Source organism: Eriocheir sinensis, chromosome 54 (assembly GCF_024679095.1).
Source record: "Eriocheir sinensis breed Jianghai 21 chromosome 54, ASM2467909v1, whole genome shotgun sequence".
In the NCBI taxonomy this organism is placed as follows: Eukaryota; Metazoa; Arthropoda; class Malacostraca; order Decapoda; family Varunidae; genus Eriocheir; species Eriocheir sinensis.
Genome location: NC_066562.1, coordinates 9,372,078 through 9,385,037, shown reverse-complemented (window position 1 = coordinate 9,385,037; position 12,960 = coordinate 9,372,078).

Here is a 12,960-nt window from a genome sequence, read left to right as displayed (position 1 = left end):
TTTAAGAGAACAAAGGCCTTTCCTAACGTCATCAACCTCTCTATCTGATATTTCTGTACTCCATTCTGGTCCCACAAATGTTCTAATTGATATATACAAAGAGAATGAGGAAGAAAAAGCAAGCAGAATCAAATTTTGTAATAGTTAACCCTTTATTGAGTCCTGGCAGAGAGGATGGAGGAGGAGAGGGATGACTAAAGTAGATTGGATGCTGGGAAGGGAAGGGAAGGGAAAGGAAGGGAAGGGAGAATAAGGGAGGAGAGAGGAAGGGAAGAGAAGGGAAAGGAAGATAAGGAAAGGGAAGGGAAGAGAAGGGAAGGAAAGGAAAAGGGAAGGGAGGAGAAGGGATGGGAGGAGAAGGGAGGGAAAGGGAAGGGAAAGGAAGATGAGAAAAGGGAAGGGAAGAGAAGGAAGGGAAGAGAGGGAAAGGGAAGGGAAGGGAAGAGAAGAAAAGAAAAAAAAGAGAAGAGGAGAATTAGAAAGACATGGAAGAAGAGGAAGAAGATGCTGAGATGAAGAAGAATGAGAAGTAGAAGGAGGAGGAGGAGAAAGAAGAGGATGAAGAGAATAAAGAGGAGAGAATACATGACAAAATGGAGGAGGAGGAGGAGGAGGAGGGGATGAAGAGAAGGAAGAAGAGAAAAGGAAAATGAAGGAAAACAAGAAACACAGAATACGGAGACTGAGGAAGAGAATGAGAAATAGGAGGAAGGTGAAAATGGAATGGAAGAAGAGAAGAAGGAGGAGGAGGAAGGAGCGGGAGAAGGAAGAAGGTAAAGTCAGCAGGAAGGATGGAGAGGAGGAGGAGGAGGAGGAGGAGGAGGAGGAAAGGATCGAGCGGAAGAGAGGCGAAGAGGAAGAGCAGACAGACAAGGGGAGAAGGGAAACGAGGAGGAGGAGGAGGAGGAGGAAGACGAGAAGAGGAGGAAGAGGAGGAGAAGGAGTAATCTGAAGAAAGAGAAGGTGGTGTTGAAGATAGAAGAAAAGAAGAAATACGGGAGAGGCCGGGGGGACGAAATGAGAGGAGGAGGAGGAGGAGGAAGAAGACGAGAAGAGGAGGAAGAGGAGGAGAAGGAGTAATCTGAAGAAAGCGAAGGTGGTGTTGAAGATAGAAGAGAAGAAGAGATATGGGAGAGGCCGGGGGGACGAAATGAGAGGAGGAGGAGGAGGAAGACGAGAAGAAGAGGAAGAGGAGGAGAAGGAGTAATCTGAAGAAAGCGAAGGAGAAGAAGAAGAGATACGGGAGAGGCCGGGGCGACGAAATGAGAGAAGGAGGAGGAGGAGGAGGAGGAAGACGAGAAGAGGAGGAGGAGGAGGAGGAGGAGGAGGAGGAGGCATCGGGACAAATGGCTGTCAGTCGCCACAATCCTGCTTGTGTCATAAATTTTGGTGTGGGCGGCGGCGTGGCGGAGTGTCTCGCATCCCAAGGAGATACGAACGGGGGGTGAGAGAGAGAGAGAGAGAGAGAGAGAGAGAGAGAGAGAGAGAGAGAGAGAGAGAGAGAGAGAGAGAGAGAGAGAGAGAGAGAGAGAGAGAGAGAGAGAGAGAGAGAGAGAGAGAGAGAGAGAGAGAGAGAGAGAGAGAGAGAGAGAGAGAGAGAGAGAGACATAAAAAAGAATGTTGGAAGAAGCAAAATTATATGAAAACATGTATGAGAAGAGAAAATAAGGGAAAGGAAGGAAAAGGGAAGAGAGAGAGAGAGAGAGAGAGAGAGAGAGAGAGAGAGAGAGAGAGAGAGAGAGAGAGAGAGAGAGAGAGAGAGAGAGAGTATATAATAAAAAAAATATTGTTAGCAGATACAAAATTATATGAAAACGAAAACAAATCAAATTTTCATATACCATTTATTATCATTACTACTACTACTACTACTACTACTACTACTACTACTACTACTATCCCCCTACACCCACCCCCACTACCCCCTTCCCCCTCCCCCCTCCCCATCTCATTCCCCCAAAATATTAATACTTCCAAGCGTCTTCAAGTTCATGTTTGCAAGCGTGTTTGAGTGGCTCGGGGGTCAGGTCCTGGCGCTGTCATGCTTAATTTGTTCAATATATCAGTTTCTGCGCCACAAAACAGGTTAACGACTCTGTCCCACGCCATAACTTAACCCGTCCACAAACAGACAGGATCATATATGTCCTGGACCTGTCATGTGTGTGTGTGCGTGTGTGTGTGTGTCTGTGTTCGTCCGTCTGTCTACCTGTGTGTGTCTTTGTGTGTGCGTGTTTGTGTGTGTGTTTCGGTTTTAATATCAAGACAGACAAGTGGAATATTATGTGTGTGTGTGTGTGTGTGTGTGTGTGTGTGTGTGTGTGTGTGTGTGTGTGTGTGTGTGTGTGTGTGTACCTGAACAGTCCAAAATCTACCTCACAAGTGTTCAAATATATCGTGTGTGTGTGTGTGTGTGTGTGTGTGTGTGTGTGTGTGTGTGTGTGTACCTTCAAATGACAGTACGTTTACCTGTGTGTGCGTGTGTGTGTGTGTGTGTGTGTGTGTGTGTGTGTGTGTGTGTGTGTGTGTGTGTGTGTGTGTGTACCTATATATATTTGTGTGCGTACCTGAGGAGCCCAAAAACCACGCGAGTGTTCAGTTTTAATAGCCTGGCGGAGACTAATGAGGCGGCGGGCAACCAGTTCACGGAGAGGCAAAAAGGAGAGCGAGATGACAGCGCTGGCGAGTATGATGAGAACGAGGAGCGAGGCGATTTAATGGGCGAGGAGACAAGTTAACAAGAGACAGCCACACCTCAGGACCGCAGGGGGAAGGGGAAGGGAAGGGGAAGAGGAGGAGAGGGTAAGGAAGGGGAGAGGATGGAGAGGGATGGTTAAGGGAAGGGGGAGGAGGGGAGGGAAGGAGAGGGGAAGAGGAAGGGATGGGAATGGAAGGGGAAAGGAAGGGAGCAGGAGGGGAGGGAAAGGAAGGGGACTGGATGGAGAGGAATGGTTAAGGAAGGGGAAGATGGAAGGGAAAGGGGGTGAAGGGGGTGAGGGAAGGAGAGGGGAAGAGGAAGGGATGGGAAGGGAAGGAGAAGAGAGAGGAAGAGGAGAGGGTAAGGAAGGGGAGAGGATGGAGAGGGATGGTTAAGGAATGGGTAGGGGGAGGAGGGTGAGGGAAGGAGAGGGGAAGAGGAAGGGATGGGAAGGGAAGGAGAAGAGAGAGGAAGAGGAGAGGGTAAGGAAGGGGACAGAATGGAGAGGGATGGTTAAGGATGGGAGGGTGGAAGGGGGAGGGGGGGGAGGGAAGAGAGGGGACGAGGAAGGGATGGGAAGGGAAGGGGAAGAGAGAGGAAGAGGAGGAGAGGGTAAGGAAGGGGAGAGAATGGGAAGGGATGGTTAAGGAAGGAGGTGGAAGGAGGAGGGGAAGAGGAAGGGATGGGAAGAGAAGGAAGGGAAGAAGTTTAGGAGAGGGTAAGGAAGGGCACAGGAGGGAAAGGGAGGGTGGAAGGGAAAGGTCGGAAGGAAAAGGAAGGGGAGGGAAGGAAGGGAGGGAAGGGAAGGGAGGAGAAGGGACAGAGTAAGGGAGATGGGATAGGGGGAGTTAAGGGATAGGGGAAGGCAGGGGAGGAGAGGGGAAGGGAAGGGAAAGGGAAGAGTTTGTATGAGAAGGGAAAAGAAGAGAAAGGAAGGAAGGGGAAGGAAAAGGGCAGAGAGAGAGAGAGAGAGATCGAGAGAGCGATAGAGAGAGAGAGCGAGTGAGAGAGAGATGACCAACCGTTTTTCTTTAATGAGTAAGAGAACTTCATATGAATCTCTCTCTCTCTCTCTCTCTCTCTCTCTCTACGTAAAAAAAAATAATAAGAAAAAAGAAAACAAACAATAAGCAACACAAACTAATCTAAAATATATGTTACGAAAAATGTCAATCACAGGCCCTTTCATCTTCCTCCTCCTCCTCCTCCTCCTCCTCCTCCTCCTCCTCCTCCTCCTCCTCCTCCTCCTCCTCCTCCTCTTCCTCCGTCACGACAGCATATTATTTTCTTCTCTTCACACACCTGCTCCCTGTCACACCTCCTCCTGCTCCTCCTCCTTCCTCCTCCTCCTCTTCTCTGGTCCTCCATCACCTTTACCTTTTGCAATGCCATCTTTCGTTTCTCTTCTTCTTCTTCTTCTTCTTCTTCTTCTTCTTCTTCTTCTTCCTCCTCCTCCTCATTTTTGTATTTTCTTCTTTACTTCCTTCTATAATTTCTTCATTTCGCTTTCATTTCTTCTTCTTCTTCTTCTTCTTCTTCTTCTTCTTCTTCTTCTTCTTCTCCTCGTTCAAACTTGCCATTCCTCCCATAAATTCATATTGTTCTCTCTCTCTCTCTCTCTCTCTCTCTCTCTCTCTCTCTCTCTCTCTCTCTCTCTCTCTCTCTCTCTCACACACACACACACACACACACACACACACACACACACACACACACGAGGAGTCCGCGCCATAAATAAAAATAAATAAAATAAAGAATAAAATAAAATAACTTCTCATATAAATTCAGCGTTTCGGATAAAGTTTTACGACGAGGAACTAATGAGAGAGACGCGTGTCTTCCCTTATGGAGGAGGAGGAGGAGGAGGAGGAGGAGGAGGAGGAGGAGGAGGAGGAAGAGAAACGGAAGATGGTATTGCAAGAAGTAGAGGGTGTGGAGGGTAAGAGAAGAGGAGGAGGAGGAGGAGGAGGAGGAGGAGGATATGAGAAGCAGGATTGAAACTAAAAAAGAGGAGAGACAGAAGAGAAGAGGGGGAGGAAAGGAGGAGGGGGAGGAAGAAGAGGAGGAGGAGGAGGAGAAGAAGGAGGATTGAAGGGAGAAAGAGGAGAAAGAAAAGGAAGAGGAGGAGGAGGAGGAGGTTGGGAAAGGTTATAGAAGGAGGAAGAGGAGGAAAAGAAAGAGGAAGAAGAGGAAGAGGAAAAGGAGAAGAAAAGGGAATAGAAGGAATATCACAAACTGGAAAGAGGAGGAGGAGGAGGAGGAGGAGGAGGAGGAGGAGGAGAAATAGAAGACAATGAAGAAAAAAGAAAAAAAAGGAAGAAAAAAAGATGATTTATGAATGAGAAGAAAAAGAAAAAAAACAAGATAAAAACAAAACAAATTAAAACTCAAAACAAAATATATATAAAAAAACACAATTAAAAAAACCAAATTAAAACGCAAAACACAAAATACAGATATAAAAAAACACACATTATCCGAATTCCTTCATAACACCCAAGACCTGACCGAAACACTAAGGGAGGGTGAACGCTCCCTTCTGCCCCCCCCCCCCCCCTTAACCCCACCATTAACAGACCCTTCCCTTAATACATCACTTCGTTTTAATAAAGTTTCAGACCCAAATCGATTTTTATTTTGGGGGATTTTGAATAATATTTTTTTTTAGTTGGTAATAAAAAGATTGAAGGAGAGAGAGGGCGAGAGCGAGAGAGAGAGAGAGAGAGAGAGAGAGAGAGAGAGAGAGAGAGAGAGAGAGAGAGAGAGAGAGAGAGAGAGAGAGAGAGAGAGCGAGGTCCCGGTGGGAGGGGGAGGTGAGGGAGGGAGGGGCTGTCAGTTCTCAAGAAGGGCTGTGATTGGCTAACGAGGATGACGTCACCACATTAAGGACCAATCAGAGGGCGTTAAGATATAGTGGAGGAGAAAAATACTTGGCAGATGTTTGAGGGGAGAAAGGGGTCAGGGAGGAGGAGGAGGAGGAGGAGGAGGAGGAGGAGGAGGAGGAGGAGGAGGGGTGGTGAAAGCTGTTTTAGTACTACCTACATATTCCCTCCTCCTCCTCCTCCTCCTCCTCCTCCTTTTCATGTTTTCTTTTATTTCATCAATAGTTTCATCTTCCTCCTCCTCCTCCTCCTCCTCCTCCTTCCTCTTCCACTTCCTTTCTCCACTCTCCTCCTGCTCCCCATCTTCGTCTATAGTTTTATCATCTTTCTTCTTCTTCTCCTTCTTCTCTTTTAATGTTTTGTTTTATTGTATTTACAGTTTCATCATCTTCCTTCTCCTCCTTTTCATTTATATCTTATTTTCCATCTACAGTTTCATCATTCTTCTTCTTCTCCTCCTTTTCATATTTTCTCTTGGTTTATTTATTGTTTCATTATCTCCCTCCTCCTCCTCCTCCTCCTCCTCCTCCTCCTCCTCCTCCTCCTCGTGCTTCCGCCGCTGCCACACGCCGGCTGCTTGGAGGCTGTTGGCGGCACACGTTATGGTAATATTCAGCCAGAGGTATTAATATAAGTACAAGCACCGCTAATAATACACAGGGTCTGTTGGTACAATCTGAAGTAATACTCTTGTGTGTATGAAGGTTTTTTGCGTCCGTTCATCGTCGCTGCCGCACGTATTGTTTTCCCGTAGACTTTTGGTGCCGCCCCGCCGATAACAGCTAGGCCGCCGCGCCGGACGATCAGGCGAAGGAGTGAATTTTCCTTCTGTTGAGCAACGTATACATCTGTGTGTGTATGTCTGGGTATTTGTCACACACACACACACACACACACACACACACACACACACACACACACACCGCCCCCCTGGCCTGCCCCGCCCTGCCCCGCCACCCCCACCGCTGCCCATCCCAGTCACTGTTGCCAAGATGGTGCCACTAGGGGTGCCGCGCCCCACCCCGCCCCTGGGCCCTGTGCCCGCCCCGCCCCGGGGTTGCCCTGAGGGCTGCTGCTTGCCCCGGGTGCGGGGCGGCGGGGGGCCGGAGCTCGGGGGGTCGCGGGGGGCGGCGTGGCCGGCGCGGCGTGGCAACGCTGCGCGTCAATTAGTATGCAGGGTAAGTCGGCAGGACGTGCGCGGCGCCTCCTGACCCCTGCTGCCACCTGGGGGCCGCGCCGCCGCCGCCGCCGCCTCCCTGGGGGCGAAGATGAGACCTCTGGAATCCGCCAGACTCTCACGGGCCTCGCGCACAGCCGCGCCGTGGACGCCCTGCGGCTGGCGCGTCTTCTGCGGGTGCTTTGGGAGCGTGCCGGGGGCGTGCCGTGCCTGGGGCAGCGGGGGCCCCGCGGGGCCGCGCCGGGGCCGGGGCACAGCGTGACATCATCAGCGGGTCCGTCCAGCGCCAGACTCTCACGGTCTTAGCGACGCCAAAGACGAATCGGAGAGGAATGACGAGGAGGGAGTGACTATGGTGGAGGCGCCGCCACCCCCGCCGCCCGCGCCGCCCGCACCCACTCACCGCGACGCCCGGCACTGCTGAGGGGCGGCACGCTGCCCACCGCCCACGCCGCCACACGCTGCCGCCTCCCACGCCACGCCCAAACCTCTCGCCGAAGGCCCAGGCCACCCCCGGGCGCTGGCCGCCCAGGCGGGCGGGGGTGCCACGGACTGCCCCGGGCGCGGCTGGCACCGCACGCAGGCACGGTGCCGGGCCTCCCCCAGCAGCCAGGCGTGGCCGCGGCGGCGCAGGACGCAGTGAAGTGACGGACGCGACGACGAGCGACGAGGCGGCGCTGCGGCGGAACGACGCAGGAGCGAGGCGCGGCCTGCGGAGGCGGCGCCTGGCCCAGCGGCCCCTGCTGGCCTGTGCTGCCCTGCTGCCCCTGTGCTGCCCACGGCGGCGGCACCGTCCAGGACACCACCGTGTGCAGGAGCCTCGGCGACACGCACCGACACACACGCCAAACACTGCCGCGACACACGCACACGGCCGCGACGCGCGCCACACACCAACACACACACACACACACACACACACACACACGTGTCTCGCCCTCCCCTGCATTGAGCCACGAGGGCCGCGGCCCAGCCTGAGGCCCGCCGTGCCGCGAAGCGTGTGCTGCATGACTCTGTGTTGGTGTGCGTGGAGGCGGTTCCCAGCGCCCCCGCGGCTATGATAGCATCTGACGCCTTCACCGTGGCAACGTGAGTACAGGGGACACACGGGTACGCCTGGGGCACCACGGGGGGCAGGGGCACGGGGCAAGTGTTGGAAGGGGACGCAGGGGGTGTGACGGAGGAGGTCGGGGCCACCTGTCCACCCCAGGGGAGGGACCCGGAAGAGGGGCGGCGGGGGGCTGGGGAGGTGGCGGGGAGGAGGGACGGTGACGAAGGCGACGAAGGGGAGGAAGGGGAGTGATGGGGCGATGAAGGGAGGAAGATCTGTGACGGGGACGATGAAAGTGGCCGAAGGTACGAGAGGGAGGAAGGAGAGTGAAGGGGTGATGCAGAGGGATGAAGGAAAATGACGGGGTGATGAAAATGAACGGAAAACAGTGAGGGAGTGACGACAAGGGCAGAAGGATAGTGACGAGGATGATGAAAGTGACTGGAAAGACGAAAGGGGTGAAGGACAGTGAGGAAGAGATGAAGAAAGATGAAGAATAAAGAAGAAACGATAAAAAGAGAAACAGAAGCGAGGGAATGATGAAAAGGAAGAAAGAATAATGAGTGAAAGGGGCGGGGAGAGAGAGGGAGATAAAGGGGAGTTAGAGGAATGAGAAAAACAAGAAATGGAGGAAAAAGGGGAGAGAAGAGAGAGAGGAAGAAGGAAAAATAATAAGGGAGAGATGGAGGAGGACTGAAAGGGAATGAAAGGGAGGAAGAAAAATGATAATGGGAAGAGAAGAGAATGGAAGGAAGAAGAAGAAAGTAAACTGGGAGATAAAGGATGCTGGGGAGAGAGAGAAAGAGGGAGAGAGAGGAAGAGAAGATGCTGGAGAGGGATGGAAGGGAGGAAGTAAACTGACATTGAGGTGAAGAGAAGAGAAGGGAAGGAAGATGTAAACTGGGAGATAAAGGATGCTGGGGAGAAAGAGAAAGAGGGAGAGAGAGGAAGAGAAGATGCTGGAGAGGAAAAGAAGGGAAATGAGGGGAAAGAAAAAGGAAGAGAAGGGAAGGGCAGGGAAGAGAACGGGAAGGAAGGGAATGCAAAGGAAGGGAAGGAAGGGAAAGAAAAAGGAAGAGAAGGGAAGGGAAGGGAAGATAACAGGAAGGAAGGGAATGCAAAGGAAGGGAAGGGAGTGAAAGAAAAAGGAAGAGAACGGGAGGGAAGGGAAAGAAAAGGAAGGGAAGGGAAATGAAGGGAGGGAGAAAGTAAAAAAGGAAGATAAAGAAAGGAAAAGGAAGGAAAAGGAAACGAAATAAAGAAAAAAGGGAATGAAAAGAAAAGAGAAAATGAAAAGGAAAAATGATAGACGGAAAAGAAGGAAAAAGAAGAAAAGAGGAGGAGAGAAGATGAGGAAAAAAGAGAAGAGAGGAGATAAGAACACAAAGGAACACAAAGGAAGAACAAACAACAGCAGACCTGCTGGTCCTTTCGAGGTTGTTTGTGACAAGCTACACTAACTATCTAATCAAAGGTGGAAGATGAAGGACAGCAAAGGCGAAGGCTCCTCCCCACCCCCCCATCCCTCCAGCCAAAGCTGGCAGGAAAGGAAAAAGAACCATGCAGCATGGAAAAACTGCATGGAATTTATGTAGGAAAGAGGAAAGAATAGAAGGGAAATGAGACTGAGGAAAAGGAGAGAAGAGAAAAGAAGGAAAGGAAAAAAAGGGAGCGAAAGCAAGAGGAAAGGAAAGGAAATGAAAAGAAAGGAGGAGGAGGAGGAAGGAAAAAAACGGATTAAATGAAAAAAAAAAAAAAAAAAAAAAAAATGGAAACGAAGAAAAAAAAAACACGAGGAAAGGAAAAGAAAGGAGAATAAAGGAAGAGGAGGAGGAAAAAATCATGAAAATAGAAGAAAAAGAAAAGATTTGGAAACGAAGGAAAAAAATACTGATACAAAAAATAAAAATAAAATAATCGGAATAAACATGGAATAAGGATGGATGTGAAAATGAGGAGATGGAAGATGATAACGAAGGAGAATGAGAGAGAAAAAAAGAAAAGGAAAAAAAATAATAAATGAAAAGCGAAGAAAAAAGAAGTTTGATAATTACTGAGAATGAAAAGGAGGAAGAAAATGAGAAAAAAAGGAAAAAAAGATGAATTAAGGAGAGGGAAAGAAGGATAAAGATGGTGGATGGGAAAATGAGAGATAAAAAGGGAAAAAGAAAAAAATATAGTAAATAAGAAACGAAGAAAAAAGAAGTTTGATAATTACTAAGAAAGAAAATGAAAAAAAAGGGGAAAAAAGATGAATTAAGAAGAGGGAAAGAAGAATAAAGATGGTGGATGGGAAAATGAGATAAAAAAGAGAAAGGAAAATAAATAGTGAACGAGGAAGAAGATAGGAAGGGAATAAAGAAGAAATAAAGGAAGGAAGGAAATAAAAAAGGAAGAAAGGAAATAATGAAGAAATAAAGGAAGGAAGGAAGGAAATAAACGAAATAAATAAATAAAGAAGAAAGAAATAAAGGAAGGAAATAAAGAAGGAAGGAAGGAAGGAAATAAAGAAGAAATAAAGAAGATAATAAGGAAAAAAAAGAAATTAAAAGAGATACAAGAATAAGAGAAGAGAAAAACACGGAAAAAAAAACTGGAGAAATAATAAAAAGAAGAAGCCGCAATAAAGAACATAGAAAAAGAAAAGAGAAAAAGAAGGAAAAAAAAGTAAAGATGGGAAACGAAGGGAAAGATGATAAATATGGAAGGAAAAAATTTAAGGATACGAAACAAAGGAATAAGGAAAAATAGAAGATAACAGCTGGGAAAGGAAAGGGAAATAGAGATCACTGGGAAGAAGAAGAAGAAGAGGAGGAAGAGAAAGAAATTAGCTAAAGAGATGAAGTAGGAAAACGACACAAAATTAGACATAGAGAAATAGAACGAGGAGTGGAAAGGAAAGGAAAGAAAAGGGAAAGAAAAAAGGAGGGGAAATAAAACAACAAAAAAATAGAAAAGATTGAAAATGAGGAAAATTACGGATACAAGGAAGAAAAAAATTATAGGAAGGAAGGAAGGAAAAAAAGAAAAGGGAAGGAGAGAAGATGAGGGAATAAAGAAGAGGAGAAGAGAGAGGAGAGGAGATAAGAAAAGAGAAGGAAAGAAAAGGGAAAGGAAAAAGGAGGGAAAAGAAAACCAAAAAATAGAAAACGAGGAAAAAAATTACTGATACAAAGAAGAAAAAAAAGGAAGAAAAAGAAGAAGAGGAAAGAAAAGAAGATAAGGAAATAAAGAAGAGGAGAGAGAAGAGAATATAAGAGGAGAGAAAAGGAAAGGAGAGAAGAGTAAAGAAGAGGAAAGCAAAGGAGGAATGAGAGGAGAGAAAAGAAGAAAGGAGAGGAGAGGAAAATAGGAGATAAGGAAAATAAATACTAATGAAAAAGATTGGAAGAGAGGAAAATATGGAGATAAAGGAGGGAGATGATGAAGGGGGAGATAAAAGAGGAGACAGAATAAGGGAGAAGAGATGATAAGAGGGAGATGGTGAGAAGGATGATAAGGATGCTGGAAGGGAGAGATAGAAGGGGGGAGATAAATGAGGGGAGAGAGATAGGGAGGGAGATTATTATTATTATTATTATTATTATTATTATTATTATTATTATTATTATTATTATTATTGTTATTATTATTATTATTGTTATTATTATTATTTTTATCATTGCTAATTTTACTACTACTACTACTACTACTACTACTACTACTACTACTACTACTACTACTACTACTACTACTACTACTACTACTACTACCTATTAAACCCATCTCCGAGCTGTCCAATTTCCTTATGCAAGAGTTTACCAGAGTTATAATTTTTCATCCCCAAGAAAGTGAAGAAAAAAGAGAAAATGAGGAAAAAGTGTTGCAGAAAAGATAAAAAAAAAATATATGGAAAAGTATATTGTCGAAGAAAAAGAGAAAATGTGAACGAAAATAATAATGAGATAAAGAAAAAATAAAGAAAAACAAACATAATGAAAAATGTAAAATGAGAAACACAAAAGATAAGCTTCCAAAATACGCAAATAATAATAATAATAATAATAATAATAATAATAATAATAATAATAATGAGACAATAGGGAATATGGATAAAAGGGAGAAGAAGAGAAAGGATAAAATAATGAATGAATGAATGAAGGAAGGAAGGAAGGGAGATACAGGAAAGGAGAAATGAGGTAAATATATGGAAGGAGGGAAAAAGAAGGGAAGAAATTGAAGGAACGGAGGAAAGGGAGGAATAAGAATGGAGAGAAAGAGGGAAAATGAAGGATGAGAGAAGGAAGGAAGGAAGAAGCAGGGATGGAGATGGAGAGGAAGAGAAGGGATAAAATAAGGAAGGAAGGAAGGAAGGAAGGAAGGAAGGAAGGAAGGGAGATAAAGGAAGGAGAAATGAGGTAGACATGGAAGAAGGAATAAGAAAGAGAAGGAAAGAAATGGAGGAAAGAAAATGAGAAAAAGAAGAAAATAACAGATAAAGAGGAAAAGAAGAAAAGACGGAGAGATGAAAGAAAAGAAGAGAAAGGCGGAATAAAGAAGGAAAGGAATAGAATGGAAAGGAAGAAAAGGAGAAACAAAGAATGGAGAGAAAGGAGGAAAAATGTTGAATGAGAGAATGAAAGAAGGAAGATAGAGATGGAGAGAGGAGATAAAAAGGAAGGAGAGGAGGAGGAGGAGGAGGAGGGATAAGGAAGAGAAGGAATGGAAGAAACAGAGGAAGAGAGACTGAGAATGAAGAAAAAGGAAGAAAAAAAAAGAAAAAAATATGGGAATGGATCTGATCAACAACAACAACAACAAACGAAATAAAAAAAATAATAAAAATAATAAAAATAAGTCAAATAATAATTAAAAGGAATAAAGAAATAAAAAATAAATTAGCAACGGACAGGAGGAGCGAGTCAGCCATCTTGTTAGGAGGAGGAGGAGGAGGAGGAGGAAGAGGAGGAGGAGGAGGAGGAGGAGGAGGAGGAGGAGGAGGAGGAGGCGGAGGAGGAGAGGAATGATCGAGAATACCACATCAGAGAGAGAGAGAGAGAGAGAGAGCGAGAGAGAGAGAGAGAGAGAGAGAGAGAGAGAGAGAGAGAGAGAGAGAGAGAGATGGAAAAACAGTTTGAAAATTATGAAAAAAAAAAAAAATTATGATACATTG